A 14,683-nucleotide genomic window follows, 5' to 3' on the forward strand; every position below is an offset into this window, starting at 1 on the left:
GAAGATAACACTGTGGAAAAGGCAGAAGGAAAGGCTGGTACTAAAAAAAAATAAGTAAATAGATTTAAAATAAAAAATCCCTTTTGGGACCTTGAGGACTTTACCTTGGTGACCCCACGCTGGTGTGGAGTAATCCTTAAAATTGCAGAGAAGGAAATTCTAGAATTCTCTGGAGTTTCCTTTCCAGGATGGCAGCGCAGGGAAAGGTTCAACTTCTGTTTTGGACACATGACCTGGCCGTGTCCCGAGGCTGATAAGGGATGGGAGTGACAGGGCAGAAAAGGTGCTGGCTGTGTTGACACGAGTATCAGGTGTCCTGGCTGAGCAGCCAGGAAACTTCATCTGGTTCCACGTGCAGCCAGACGTGCAGCGTGTCCGTGAGGAGCTGTTCCACCTCTGTTCGTGCAGCAGGGCATTGGGAGAGCCACCATGAAAACTCCACTCCTTTTTGGTTTGGGAACATGTTGCAGCAAAGCAGCTGGGGCTCAGTTTCTTCATGCAGAAAAGCCAACTCTTTATTCACAAAGCTCATATTTATAGGAAATATCGGAAGGCACTGCGTTAGACCCAACTGGCTAACAATAGACTGACACTCAGTTTATTGGTCTGTAAATGGCCAGGGTGTACGTCTGTCAAATCTCTCTATTTTTGGTTAATTCACGTATTTTGTTCACTGGTTCCCATGGGACAGATTTCTTGTTTATTACAGGTGCAAATGGTTCTCTTACCAGAATAGTTTGTTGTGCTAACTGCTTTCATTCTTATGATTTTTCATGTGGGAAGTTACAAGCTAGCTGCTAGCTTAGCTAGAGTAGCAGGGCCTAAACCATATTTTATAAGGCCTTTCTTTTATGGTATCTCTACCTGTGTGGAACAGGAACACATGCATTAATCCACTCTGAAGGGGATTTGAGTCCTTCAAGACACCATTCCCCCCTCCCTTTCCCAAATACTTGCTCACAGGTGCCAGCTTTTCACGGTCAGGGTCAATAATGTGGGGTTTACTCATATCCCAAACCCTCCATGTTTGTTGGATAATCTCTGTTTTCTCTTTAGTTTCAGCATAAATCGTGTTCCTCGGCAGAGGGGGAGCTTTGGAATTTGCTGCTGTTTGCTGGGTTGGAAAGGGTTCGTAGCAGCAGAGAAGTACAAAATGCAGTTACTTGGCAACTTGTCTCTGTACATCACCAAACCCCACCAAGTTCCTGCAGCTTGTAAATACTCCTCTACTCAAATATTCATGGACATTTGCCAAAAGGCTTAACAGTATATACTTTTCCATGCTGTCTCCTTTGTGTTTTAGTTTTATTATTTCTTTAGTGTTATTTGGAAATCATTTGGGCTTCAATGCAGAGATTTGGCTATGTGTTCTAACAAAGTTACTGCTGCTGGTGAGGATGCTGGTGCAGGAATTACACCGTAGTACTGTTCCACAAGAGAAAAATGATTTTTTAAGTGAGGTGCATGAGGTAGCAGACAAATGAAAATTACAGGTGATTTAAAAATCACCATAATATCAAGACAAATTCTAGTCCTTTCAAAGCAGCTTTAACGGGGGTTTCAGACAGTCCTGGAGCATGTTGGATATGAAGTTTTTGTGCAGTTTAGAATGCGCTTTACTCTTTATCCCATAAAAGATGTTCTTGCACAGGATGAGAATTTCAGCTCCTGATGAGCTATTACATAATGCAGGGTGCTATTTACACCTTGGAATTATATATTGTGCTGGTTTCTACCCAAATGCTGCTTTACATCTGGAATCCCGAGCTGTGCATCTCTGGGTGGGTATGGCAGGCAGTGAGGACAGGTTTCCTTTCCAACCCAAACCATTCCATGACTCTTTGCAGCACATCACTCCAGATTCTCCTTTACCTGTCAACAAATTCAGACTCCCTGGGCAAAGCAGTCTGAAGGAGGGCAGCATTTTACAGGAAGCTGAACTTATTTATCCTTTAAGCCACTGCAAACCAGATCTCGGCACAAATGCTAATTTTGAGATGCTGATCTCCACGAGCGGCAGATATTTAGTCTTACATGCGCCAGATGGGTTTGCTGCTGGCATCACTTGTGAGATTATGGTCAAAATGAGGACAAATCCGCTATAGCATTCCAAGACCTGACTGAATAATTTTGTGTTTGCCTTCCCAAGGATCAGCTAGTTGCCACAGTGCTTTCCTTTGTCGCTGTCGGTGTGGTAAAGCTCCTTCAGGCATCTGAGATGGGCCGGCAGCGGGAGGAGAGGCCTTGCAGTGAAGGATCTCTCCCACCTCAGGTTTCATTTGCTAATAAGCTTTGTATCTATTTTATTGTTTATTAAGGTCGTTGTAGAATATTTCCGAACTTTCGGGCCTGCAGGAGAGCCAGAGAGGGACTTTTTACAAGGACACTGAGTGACAGGACAAGGGGGAATGGCTTCCCACTGACCATCCCCAAGCTTTTGCTGAGCTCTTTGCCCATTATCCAGGGATATTCTGTATTTCCACTGGGATGACACAAAACCAAGCTGCTGCTGGTTCAGACATCTCCCAGTTCGTGTGCGGCAGTGAGGATTTCAGAAACAACACTTTCCTTGAGCAGAAATCAAGGCAGATGGTAAAACCAAGTGACCTACAAAACATAACAAGTTTTCTCACCAGAAATGTACAGTACAAACAAATGTACTGTCACCTAAAAATACCGAGATGACATTTCTGACAGAGTGATGATCGTACCGGGAAGTCAAAGTTTGGGTAAGGTCAGGAATGAATTTTGCATCCTCTAAAAACACGCTGGTGATCAAACTGACTGTAACATGCTTCAGCCTCTTGTTTCTTCCTCCTTGGGACTTGCTTTGTTTGGGTTTGTCTGGTTCTGTTGGATCTGAAAAACAAGTTATTATCTAAAACTACCTCTGCTGATGTGAACTCAGAGTCTCAGAGTCTTGTGGCCAGCAGCACTGGTCTGGACAGCTTGTGTTATTTTCCTCTGAAAATTGCCCCAACTTCCTTTCTGTTAGTCTATCGTGGATCCTTCCTCACATAGGACAGAATCATGGAATCACTAAAACTGGAAAAGACTTCCTGAGTCCAACTGCTCCCCCACCACTGCCACCACTAAATCATGGTGCCACATCCACACAGCTTTTGAACACTTCCAGGGATGGTGGCTCCGCCACTGCCCTGGGCAGCCCATTCCAAAGCCCAACCACCATTTCAAGGAAGAAAGTTCTCCTGATTCCTTCCCTGGCCCAGCCTGAGGCCGTTCCCTCTCCTCCTGTCCCTGTTCCCTGGAGCACAGCCCGACCCCCCGGCTGTCCCCTCCTGTCAGGAGCTGTGCAGAGCCACAGGGTCCCCCCTGAGCCTCCTTTTCTCCAGGCTGAGCCCCTTCCCAGCTCCCTCAGGGAGCCCCATCCCCTTCCGCAGCTCCGTTCCCTTCCATGGACATGCTCCAGCCCCTCGGTGTCCTGCTCCTGCAGCTTTGATAACTCCTTCATTTTTCAGGCATCGCTTCTGGACCCCAAACCCCTCATGCATGGACAGTGCAATCCGTATGAAATCTCCAGGGTTTGGGATCCGTGGCCAGGAGCTGGTGCTGTCTCACGGTCCCCGCCAAGGCAGGGCTCTGCAGTTCAAGGCTGCTGCCCTGAGAGAAGCAAACTTGAGGCAAATCGGCTGTGAAGTGGAAACATGGGAAAGAAAACAGGCGAAATCACGGGAGGATTAGGCTGTGGTGATTTGAGGCAGCTTTATTTCGGGATGGAAGCACTGACGCAGGATTTAACGCGCTTGGAGTTTGGCTCGTTATCTCCCTTGTTAAGAGGGGTGGTCTGACACAGGCGTGTGCAGGAATCCATCTCTTTGCAAGACCTTTCTATATGCAAAAACATGGTAATAATGGCATTTTGGAAATGCTGTTCCCTGTGTTGGCTCCTTGGGTTGATCAGCTGGGAAAGCAGAGGGGCTTTTGTAGGCGTCATGTCCTGTGGGCTTCTGGAATGTTGGGAGATGTGTAGTCTGGGATTCACGTAGAAAATTTGGATACAGTAACCTGGGCTAGTGCAAGGTGTCCCCTGCCCATGGGACAAGCCAGCCTTGGACACTTCCAGGGATGGGGCAGGCACAGCTGCTCTGGGAAGCGTTTTCACTCATGGTGTTCTGTTCTAGGAATGTTTCAGCTGGTCTGGCTTTCCCTGGAAGAATAACTTGTTTCTGTAATCTTTTGGAGGAAAGGGCTCCTAAACCTCAGGGATGACCCTGCAGAGTGCAAAGCTTCATTAAAGTGGCCTGAGAATCAAATACAGTTAATGTAAGATGTGGTTTGCCCGGTGGAGAAGGGATTAGCTGTGTATCAAGCAGGAGTTTTACCTAAAGAAGGTTCTGGTAGCAATTGTCTGTATTCTTTGGAGCTTCTTTACACAGTGTTTTGGCCAGGAATGTTGAAGTGAACCTGGATGTCCCATTTCCATCATTTATTGCTAATACCCAGGGTGTGTAGTACTTCGGGGAGGCAGCAGATAAGCCATTGCCATCTCTGCTTGCCTCCAGATAGCACTGAATCAGATTTAACCTTCTTAGACTTGCTTTTAAAAGCCTTCCTCTTCAGCTTGCCTCCTGCAGCTGTTCCTCAGCTGCTGCCTGGATGTCCTTTTCATCTTTGTCTCCCAACTTTCCGAGTGCCTTTTGTCCATGGTGTCCTCCTAAGCCTCTCTTGGCTGAATCCCTGAACCCTCTTCAGCTCCTTTCCCAAGTCTTTTATCTTTTCCCAGTGCTCTGAAAAGTGAGTCACTGTTATTTTGGGTATGTATAGGAGCTCCATCCTTATATAGATATTTTATGTCTCTCACCTTCGGGCTTCTCACAGCATCCTGTTTCTTTTTGTGGAAGGATCAGGCTGCAGTCGACTCCTTGGCAGGGAAGTTTGGTGCCTGAACGTAGCTGGAGCAGAGTTGTAGCCTCCCACTGAAAGAGACAGCCACCATTTAATTTGCCAGAATCCCTAAACCCCGTATTAGGTCCAAGTCTCACAGCTGAAGTGGCATTTTTAAGCAAGATAATCCAGAATTTATCAGAATTTCTGAGGGAGGACTCGCTCCCCTCCTGCTGGGGTTGTAGTAGATGCAGTGTAGGTGTGATGTGGTTTGGGAAGCTGCTTACCATGCTCAGCAGGAGACCACCCAACTCCGAGCCTTTAATAAAAGAAGCAGGAGGTTTGAGACTAGAAGCTCCCAGGGACAAAATTAAGTTGTTCTCTTTGTTCATTCATAGAGGTGTTTGTTCCTTAGGAAGGCAAGTTTAAAATGAGTTGAAAAACAGCATTCAGAGAATCACAGAATCCCAGGATGGTTTGACTTGGAAGGGACCTCAAAGCTCATCCAGTGCCACCCCCCTGCCGTGGGCAGGGACACCTTCCACTGTCCTAGGCTGCTCCAAGCCCTGTCCAACCTGGCCTTGGGCACTGCCAGGGATCCAGGGGCAGCCACAGCTGCTCTGGGCACCCTGTGCCGGGACCTCAACAGCCCCCAGCCAAGAATTTCATCTATCCCTGCCCTCTGGCAGTGGGGAGCCATTCCCCGTGTCCTGTCTCTCCGTCCCTTGTCCCCAGTCCCTCTCCAGCTCTGGAAGGGGCTCAGAGATCTTTCTGGAGCCTTCTCCTCTCCAGGTGAACACGCCCAGCTCTCCCAGCCTGGCTCCAGAGCAGATGGGCTCCATCCTTTGGCACCCTCTGGACTTGTTCCAGCAGCTTCACATCCTTCTTATGCTGGGGTTTCCAGAGCTGGAGGCAGCTCTGCAGGTGGACTCTCACCAGAGCAGGGTGGAGATGGAGAATCCCAGGAAGATTCCTTGTGAGAAATATCTAAAGCTCTTTACAGCCATACCTGGATTTAACCTGTTGTGTGGTGTTAAAACTCACCTTCAAGCTGATCCCTGCACGGCTCTGGCTCTGAGGAGCACCACCTGGCCGGTTCTGCTGAAGGAAATTGCCACAGGCTGGGCAGATTTTCAGCAGAAGCAGCACTGAGTTTTTGTGCCATGTCTAAAAGGCCACCTGGTGGCAGTGGTTTGGCCATAAATGCCAAGAGGAAGCTCACTCTGAGGAGAGCCATCCGTGATGTGGGGAATCCTGGTCATGCACAGATCACTGCTGGCATGGGGAATGCAGGGAACATCTGCCCTCATCCTCTAGAATTTGGGTAGCAGGCTTCTGGGTTTTAATGTGTTCAGTTCATCTGCTGGGTCTTGGGGAGAAAAAAATGGGAAATGTCTGTTTTTAAAGAGAAATCTTTGCCCAGGTGTGTGTCTAGGTGTGTGCATCCAGGAAGGGCAGCCCCTGCCTGTTCTGCCAGAATAAAAAGGTGTTTTCGTGCCATTTCTCTGTGCTGTCCAGGGGTTTGAATGGGTTAGGTTACTTGAATTTCTCTGGGAAACGGCCTGTGTTTGACACTCTCTTAAAAGACTTTTTTTTGTATTTTAACATGCATCTTCATTGTATTGAATGGAGAACAAGTAGCATCCTGGTCCTAACACAGCTGATACCTGAGTATATCCATTATTTGGAAGTAAAGCCCTTCCAGAGGGGGCTGCAGTAAGCTGTGGGCTACTTGCCCATTTGGATGGCCTTCTTTTCCACCATGGTCTGGATTTCTACTCAAAACTGCAGCCTTTGAGCTACCTATGAGTTTTCAAAAGCTGTGGAATAGCATTCCTATTACAATTTGCTGGTTACCTGCTCCTTTTGCTGCTTTATTTTTGTCATGATGGAGGACATGGCGTTGCACATTTTGGGGCTTGTTGGACAGCTGGGAGTCCCTTGGCTGGTGACAGAAATGAACTCACTCTCCTGCTAGTAATAACCATTTATTTGCTGTTGGAAATACAGTGGGACAGGAAATTCCTCAGAATTTTGTTTCACGTTCTCTTTTGGCAAAGGGTAATGGCCTTAGGCTGAGGGAGGGCAGGGCTGGATGGCATACTGGGAAGGGATTGTTCCCTGGGAGGGTGGGCAGGCCCTGGCACAGGGTGCCCAGAGCAGCTGGGGCTGCCCCTGGATCCCTGGCAGTGTCCAAGGCCAGGCTGGACAGGACTTGGAGCAGCCTGGGACAGTGGACAGTGTCCCTGCCCGAGGCAGAGGTGCAATGGGATGGGCTTTAGAACCCAAACCATGCTGTGCCAGCAGGTCATCAGCTGGCTTTATTCCTGCCATTGGAGAGCTCACCCCTTGGGAGGCTTTAGGGAAAACTCCAGAGGACCAGTGGCAATGTCCAGGTGTTTGTCTAGCCCCACCTTCACTGAGAATTCCTCAACTTCCCCATGCTGACCCAACCAGGTTGATTTTTTTTTTTCCTCATGGGAAGTTTTTCATGTGTAATCTCAGGATGAGACTTTCTGGCTCCTGCTCCATCTCTTCCATGTTTAATTCTCTTCTCCAAAGTGTCATTTTCCCTTGAAGGAAGCTCAGAGTGAGATTAGAGAGAATCATGTGAGAAATCCGTGTGGGTGTGTCTCTACAGAAGAGCAGCTGGGCTTCCTTCAACTCTGCTTTTTGTCCTGGGGATCTGCTGAGGGGAGAAGTTTCCTGTTCTGAAAGCAAGACTGATGGATAAAAGAGGTTCAGTTGATGGGTAATGCCTGAAGCAAAGAGGCAGGTGAAATTACATTCCCAAGAATCACAGAATCCTGGAGTGGTTTGGGTTGGAACGAATTTAAAACATCATCCAGTCCCACCCGCTGTCATGGACAGGGACACCTTCCACTATCCCAGGTGGCTCCAAGCCCTGTCCAACCTGGCCATGGACTCTCCCAGGGATCCAGGAACAGCCACAGCTTCCCAAGCCTTTTTAGAAGAGCTATACATTTATTTTTGTTATTTTCTGTTTTATTATTAATTTAGATGGGGTCTTTTTCAATGGAAACTCAAGTGGCTTTTGCTTATCCACTCCATGCAAGGAAACTGCAAGGAAAGGTTTCCCACAATTGTGTGAAGTTTGAAATGAGAAATAGTCCACGCTGACTCCTTACGTTCCATTATCTTTAATTTCACAAAAAGCTCTGGCTCCATCCAAGGCATTCATTTGTTAGAGATGTCACTGATGAAACCAGCGAGGAGATAAAGTGGGATAATGTTTGAGGAGGAGGTGGAGAAACTGGAGTGTCTCCCTTTGGAGCTGCTCTGTCCTGCACAGACTCATCTGTTGGAGACATCTCTGTTGGAGACGCCGGTGCCATCGAGGGTTTGGTGCTGGCCTTGAACTCTCCATATTCTCATTAAGGAAATACCCTTGGATATCTATCCATCGGAGTTTATAATTTTCCAAACTCTGATGTCCTGCTCTGAGGCGAGAGGGGTTGGAACGAGATCCGTTCTGGCCCAAGCCATTCTGGGATTCCTTGCAAACACTGGAAAATGTTGTTTTCTGTCTTTTGTGGATGTAGCTTGGTGGGTTTTCTTTTTCTTCAAGTGAAGAGACATTTTTTAATGCTTTGAATCTAAGATGGAGACAGTAGGATAAGTGGTCTGCTCTTCAAGCTTTGGCTTCCTTATATTGCCATGAATAAAATTTCCGTGTACGTTCCTAATAAATGCTAATGAGGTCTGTTCAGGGCAGGAATTGGGCGCAGGAAAGCTGGATATGTAGAAATCTAGAATCTCTGCACCCTTATTGTGTCTCCAGGTCTCGATAGTAATCAGGGAGAAGTTTCCTTGCAATGAATGAGTGAGTGACATTTAAAGCTCCATCTGTTGCCTGCGGAGTGCTGCCTCACGACGTGTTTCCATGGCTGATGGGATGATTAATTTCAGTTCCCATTCACAGAGCAGGAAATATTCCCCGAGCAGGGAGGGACTCCAGCCCTCGCCGAGCTGCAGCGTGTGTGGAGCTCGTAGGAAACCTCGGCTGCCGTTTACTCCGAGCTTGTGCTCCCAGACAGGATCCAGGCTGCCTTTGCAGCCACCCACCTGGGCTCTCCCAAAATTCCTGGGGACTGCCAGGTGCTGACCTGCCTTTGGTTCCAGCTGGGCTGTGATGCTCAAGCTTGTTGGCCAATTCCAGCCCAGAATATCCTCCCTGGGATTCCGGTCCTTGGAAATGGGCTAACAGAGGTAAGAATTGAGTGAAACAGAAGTAACTGTTTCCTCCTGCTGTCCCACCCGGCAGGGGTTTGGAACCAGATGATCTTTAAGGCTCCTTCCAACCCAGGCCATTCCATAAATCTGCGATAGTTCTTTAATTTGGTGTGGATCCATGGAGGAGCAGGGCTGTGCCCTCATCCTGCCCCCACGTGATACTCAGGATGTGCTCCAGAGGGTGTTGGTGTCCCAGGAGCTGCCCTGCCGTGTCCTACTCCCACCACCTGCTCTTGGACAAGTTTGGGGTTCCTCTAATCTAGCTTGGCACAATCTTGTCTAGAGAATAAACATTCAGAACTGAGTGAAGCTGGTAACGTGTTGTTCCTCCCCTCTCCTATTAATTTCTCCTTCTAGGTGGGACGTGCACTGTGCTGGAGGTGGAACCAGCTCCAAGGGTGCTGTGCCATGGCTTCGTTCTGCTTCCCCACAAAATCCTCTGCTTTTATCCCAGCACTGCAGTCAGATACTGCAGTAGCTCAGTGCTATTTATAGCTCTGATCTCACCGTCTCGCAGTGTTTTGGGGGGGTTTTAGCAATCTGGGGAGCGGGAGCCCCACTGGAAAAGGATCCCTGGGTCAGCCAGGTGGCAGATGGGATCCCGGCACTCCAGCCACTGCCGGGAGGGGGGAATGGATTTAATTCACAAGAATCCAGTGATGCTCGACTGACACACATCTTCCTGCCAGAATAAACCACCTCAAGTGCTCCCTTGGCTGTACTCAGAGTCAACAGTAGCTGTTCACCTCCCTTTCCAGGCTGATTCTGCAGGAAAACTGGGGTGATAGGAACAGTGTTCCAAGGATTTGGAGACGGCGTCACGCTCCCCACATGCCCAAGTCATTCCTGCCGGCAGCAACTTGGTGTTTAAATGTCTTTCAAAACACAGGGAATTATTTAAAAATCCAAAACTGTTGCTGGACGCCAAGGACAGCCCTAAGGAATAAAGTCAGGGAATAAACGCACAATTTTTTCGCTTTTCCCTGGGGAGGAAAGAGCTGGAAATAATGCTGAGAGGGGGCGATCCAGGCACACACTTCCTCAGCATCCCGCTGGGTGGTTCGGTGAGATGGGGATTATCTGATGGCAGCAGCCAAGAGTTTGGGATCCTGAGCAGATTCTCTGGCTTTGTGTTTGCTTTTTGTGGGTGCCCAAAGGCTGACGTGCTGCTCTTGGCAGAGCCTGGCCCGAGGGCTGGGCTGGCACAGCAGTAATTAAAAAGCAAACTCATTAGCTGGGAATAAAGCCCCAGCCCAGAAAGGATGGAAGAGAGGGAGAAGGTGAGTCCATGGGCTCTGGAAAGCCCTCGCTGGGGAGTGTCAACCACAGCCAGCCCCAGGAACATCTCATTCCTGGAGGGCAGTGATTTGGGAGGGCACCAGGCATTGGAGAGTCACTAGAAGAGGTTGCAATGCTCTTTTCTTGGGATTTTGGGAATCTCCCAGGCTTGCTCTGTCATGGGCAGGTGGGATGTGTCCTGGAGTGGGAGCTGATTTCTTCCTCCAGCCTTGACCAGACTCTCATTCCCAGGGTTTTGCAGCAGGTTTGGGGAGGTTGATGGGATTTCTTTCCCTTCTCCAAAGGGAATTGTTGAGGAAAGAGGAGCTGAGAAGGAGCTGTTTGTGTTCAGCGGGACTCGCTCTGTGCCGGAGGGAGAGAGAGCTCGAGAGCTCGGGGAAAGCATTTCCTGCACTTTCCCTTTGAAGGTGATGTTGGATTTCAAATGTGAGAGGCAGTTTTCTATGCTGATTAAATTTAAATTAAAAAAGGTATAAGATCAAGGAAAAAAAAAAAAAGGAAAGGAAAGAGAAGTTTTGGCAACACTGGCAACAGCATTCTACATTTGATATAAAAAAACCTGCATTTTGATGTCTAATGGAAAGTGTCCCTGCCCATGGCAGGGGGCTGGGATGTGATGGTCTTTAAGGTCCCTTCTAACAAAATCCCTCTGTGATTCCTGGATTCTGTGAGAATTTTTTAAATGAACCTTAAGTAAAGGTTATGCTGAAACAAGGTTTGAATTTAAATATTTGTTTGGTGCATCTCATACCGAATTTTTGGTTTAACATTTTAATGTGTTTTCAGGACTCAAACCTGTATTTCCATCCTTTAAAGACCAACATGAAAATGCTGTATCAGACAAGGGGAAGAAAATTCAATTATTACTGTTAGTTTTATTGAAAAGTATATTTGCAAGTTTAGTGTCACCTTCCCCTAATCCCTTCCAAAACACTTGGAACTTATGGAGAAGATATTTTCCATTTTGGAGTGTGGGAGAATCTACACATACAAACTCCCCTGATAATGTCTTATGTGAAATGTAATGTCTTTATGTGAAATGTTTTTAATTTTTCCTGTGGAGCCAGGCTGGGAGAGCTGGGGGTGCTCACCTGGAAAAGGGAAGACTCTAGGGAGAGCTCAGAGCCCTTCCAGGGCCTAAAGGGCTCCAGGAGAGCTGGAGAGGGACTGGGGACAAGGCATGGAGGGACAGGACACAGGGAATGGCTCCCACTGCCAGAGGGCAGGGATGGATGGGATATTGGGAAGGAATTGTTCCCTGGGAGGGTGGGCAGGCCCTGGCACAGGGTGCCCACAGCAGCTGTGGCTGCCCCTGGATCCCTGGCAGTGTCCAAGGCCAGGCTGGACAGGGCTTGGAGCAGCCTGGGACAGTGGAAGGTGTCCCTGCCATGGCAGGGGGTGGGATGGGATGAGCTTTAAGGTTCCTTCCAAGCCAATCCATCCTGTGGTTCCATGATTCAATACGTTTTGTAGGAAGTTCACTTTGCTTTCAGGTCAGAGATGGTCACTTCATTTCCTTGTGTTTTGGGTTGTTCCCCTCAGCGTGTTATGGATGAGCTGTGAGATGTCAGATTTCCAATCTCCATCAGCAACTAAGGGACTGAATTGCCTTAGGTCTTAATTAACGTGCAGCGTGCAGGCAGGCTTTGATGTAAAGCCATGTTTTATTTATTTGGGAAGGGAAACACCAGAAGAATGGTTCTAACTTAATATAAAAATCATCATAACATGACCATAGAATCAAAATCCGGCTAACTTGACCACAGGGAAAAAATAATTCCCTATATGCCAAGGGTGCGGGAAAAAAAAATTAAAATTGATGGTTTTCTATTCCTACAGGGAAGAAATAAAAGCAGGGAGAGACCGTGAGATAGTTTGTTATTCATAATCAGGATCTTGTCTCCTAATTCATGGCTTTGGCATTTCTCATGCCAGCCCTGAATATCGCCTTTGTGCCTTGGCTCACGTCACGACTCCGATTGTGCTCGTGCGTTCTTGAGGCAGGACCTAGAAAAGCAATTTTCGAGTGTCCCATCAAACTCTCCTGGAACACAGGCGGGTTTTTGTTGTGGGGCTGTGTTCATTGAGCAGGGAGGGCTGGCTGGGGCTCGGCGGGGCTCTGTGGGTCAGCGGCTCCTGGCAGGGCAAAGAGGGGATTTTTGGAGCCTGAAATAGTCAAGAGTCAGGGATGACGCAGCCTCTGCCAGAGCCCTGAATGGGAATTGTGGTCCTCATCCTTGCAGCTGTGGGGGGATGATGAATCCCATTGGATGGGAAATGGGGGACTGGTCAAGTTTTCTTAGGATTGTTTTCCAGCAGGGAATGGCAACTTAAGGCTCTTTTTCGGGGAGTAAAGTAGGAGGAATGGATCTCAAGGCACAATCAGAAGTGGTAGGATGTTCTTTCTGCTGAAACTGGGTTGAGTTTTGCATGCTTGGGAGGGTTGGGGGTGTTCAGCCTGGAGAAGAGAAGGCTCCAAGGAGAGCTCAGAGCCCCTTCCAGTGCCTGAAGGGGTTCCAGGAGAGCTGGAGAGGCACTTGGGACAAGGCCTGAAGGGCCAGGACATGGGGAATACATGGGATCCCAGGATGGTTTGGCTTGGAGGAACCTCAAAGCTCATCCAGTCCCAACCCTTCCATGGGCAGGGACACTTCCACTGTCCCAGGTGGCTCCAAGTCCCAGTGTCCAGCCTGGCTTTGGACACTGCCAGGGGCAGGCCCAGCTGCTCTGGGCACCCTGTGCCAGGGCCTGCCCACCCTCCCAGGGAACAATTCCTAATTCCCAAGATCCCATCCATCCCTGCCCTCTGGCAGTGGGAGCCATTCCCTGTGTCCTGTCCCTCCATGCCTTGTCCCCAGTCCCTCTCCAGCTCTCCTGGAGCCCTTTAGCCCCTGGAAGGGCTCTGAGCTCTCCCCAGAGACCTCAGACACAGTGTTAAGGTGAGTTTGCGTGGTTATCTCTGCGTCAGAGTGTGCTGCTCTCCCCAAAATCCCTGGCTGTGGCTCGGGAATCAATCCAGGACAAGGAACCCTTGCTGTGGCCCTGCTGGGGAGAGAAGGGAGCTGAGAAAAGGCCACAGGAAGGAAAACAATAGGGAAGTGGAGGGAAGAGCTTGTGGGTTGAAAAATAGCAACACTTCCAGTAATGTGACCTTTTGCTGAAAATGTTTCCATCAAGAAAAGAAAGTCTCCTCCTCCTCCTCCTCCTCCCTGGCTGAGCCTGGAGCAGGGAGGGGTGAACATGCTCCTGGACCTCTGCTCCATCAGAGTATTTGGGAAAAACCCTATGAAAACTCTCTCCCTGGGATGCATAAAATTAATGTCCTGACAGAGGATATGGAGAGAAAAGCCTCACCTTTATTTTCCAGTTTTGCTGAAGCTGAGTGTTTCTGAGGGATTAGGCTTTGTTATCCTGTAACTGATGTTCATTCAAAGCTCTCAGCAGAGTTATTGAGGGATTGCCCCGGGGAGGGGGGTGGTGGAGAGAGAGAGAGAGCGAGTGCAAATGTTGCAAATATGGAATACCTGTGAAAGGCAAAACTGTCACTCAGGTGGAATTTAGAAGATTTTTAGTCATTCATGAAGTGGCAGTATTTTTTTTTTTTAGGAGGAACAAGCTGTGTTCAGTTATTGCAAAGGGGTTGTAGCTTGTCACCGCCAGAGGGCAGGGATGGATGGGATCTTGGGAATTAGGAATTGTTCCCTGTGAGGGCGGGCAGGCCCTGGCACAGGGTGCCCAGAGCAGCTGGGGCTGCCCCTGGATCCCTGGCAGTGCCCAAGGCCAGGCTGGACACTGGGGCTTGGAGCAGCCTGGGACAGTGGAAGGTGTCCTTGTCCATGGCAGGGGTGGCACTGGATGAGCTTTGAGGTCCCTCCCAAGCCAAACCAGTTTGGGATTTATTATAGAACACACTGTGGTTTTTGCATGAGTTTCTTAAAAGGAGAGCCTCATGTTCCTGACCACGGCAGTCCATCAGTTCATCCATCAGAAGTCAGGATTAATCCTCTCTGTGGAGTCTTAGATTACTCTTTATCCTCCTTATTTCCAGTGGTGCTGGTTGAGTGGAACAGAGCTCTGTGTGTGTGTTTGGAAGGCACGGATGGGTCACACATGACGCTCTTTGCTTGTAGCAACCACATGGGTTTGTAGGAGGTGGTGCCTGGTGGAAAACTTGTTGATCCCTGAGTTCCCGTAGTCCTTGGTTACCCCTAAGGGAATGGTGTGAATTTCATGCTGCTGCTCTTGATTCAGTCCATGGTTCCTCCATCCTTTGCTGGATGAGGTC

At 48.7% G+C, this 14,683-nt stretch overlaps 1 protein-coding gene and 1 long non-coding RNA gene across 13 annotated transcripts in view; one reads left to right on the forward strand and one right to left on the reverse strand.

Moving 5' to 3' along the window:
* Window positions 1-14,683, reverse strand: part of LOC137477514 (uncharacterized) — a 302,567-nt gene that overhangs the window by 185,687 nt on the left and 102,197 nt on the right. The gene's annotated exons all lie outside the window — the stretch shown is intronic.
* Window positions 1-14,683, forward strand: part of HDAC4 (histone deacetylase 4) — a 174,345-nt gene that overhangs the window by 79,052 nt on the left and 80,610 nt on the right. The window lies entirely within an intron of this gene.

Source organism: Anomalospiza imberbis, chromosome 7 (assembly GCF_031753505.1).
Source record: "Anomalospiza imberbis isolate Cuckoo-Finch-1a 21T00152 chromosome 7, ASM3175350v1, whole genome shotgun sequence".
Classification (NCBI taxonomy): domain Eukaryota; kingdom Metazoa; phylum Chordata; class Aves; order Passeriformes; family Viduidae; genus Anomalospiza; species Anomalospiza imberbis.